This window comes from Nycticebus coucang, chromosome 6 (assembly GCF_027406575.1).
Source record: "Nycticebus coucang isolate mNycCou1 chromosome 6, mNycCou1.pri, whole genome shotgun sequence".
Taxonomy (NCBI): Eukaryota; Metazoa; Chordata; class Mammalia; order Primates; family Lorisidae; genus Nycticebus; species Nycticebus coucang.
The window spans coordinates 121357012-121357949 of NC_069785.1; positions in this window are offsets into that span (position 1 = coordinate 121357012).

Here is a 938-nt window from a genome sequence, read left to right on the forward strand (position 1 = left end):
CCCTCCTTCCTGCTTTGGCTAGGCTGGTTGGAAGGCTTCCAAAATTCAGGTACTATAAGAAGGGCTGGGAAGCCACTCTGGGATTCCACACCAAAGACACTTTCTTCTGGTTTGGGGAAGACAACTCCAAGGTCAAGGTGCTACAGGAGACAATACTGATATGTTTTAGGTCTACTATCTCTATTAAACAAAAAAGGGAGAAAAGGCCCAGAAACAAGAAAAGGTTTAGTCAAGCTGAGCCAGTTGGCAGGAGCCAAGGTGGGGTCTGCATTCCCCACCTTTAATCTCATGACCTCCCACACAGGCAAGGCCCTCTGCACACTTTCTCGCTCCCCCTAGATAACCGCAACATGACTACTACTCATCAGATCTCCTTCCAGAACCCTCCTCTCGGTCAGTCAATATTCCCAGCTCACATTCAGGGCAGAAAAATGGCACTAATAGTGCATCCGGGCGACGAGGAGTACATCCGCCAATATCAGAAAGACTTCCAAGTCCCAAGGTAAGTCCTCACACCTGGCCCAGACAGGAGCAGCCAGGGCTTCGAGCGAGTAACTGGAACTGTCAGTAAGCTGCAGTGTTGCCATGAGGGAAAGGGGCCAGAAAAGTGTCCTGTTTCCCAGGACAAAGGTATAACATGAGAATCCAGTCATCTATTCTGTAGAAGGCAACATAGCAAAGACCTAATTATTTCAGAGTCTTGATTTCCCTCTAGCTTAGCTTAGTCTTCTCTACTTGTATAAGATTTGAATAAGGACAAACTGCATGCTATTCGTAACTGGGGGGTCAGCCCCTTCCTCTATGCATCCATGGGAGACATGAACCCACAACTGCAAGCCAAGAGGTACAAAAACCAGTCTTATCCAGTGCTGTGAAGGGACAGAAAGCCTGCTTTCATCAGGGCTCAAAATGGCCTTATTCATCCCTCTAATTCATCC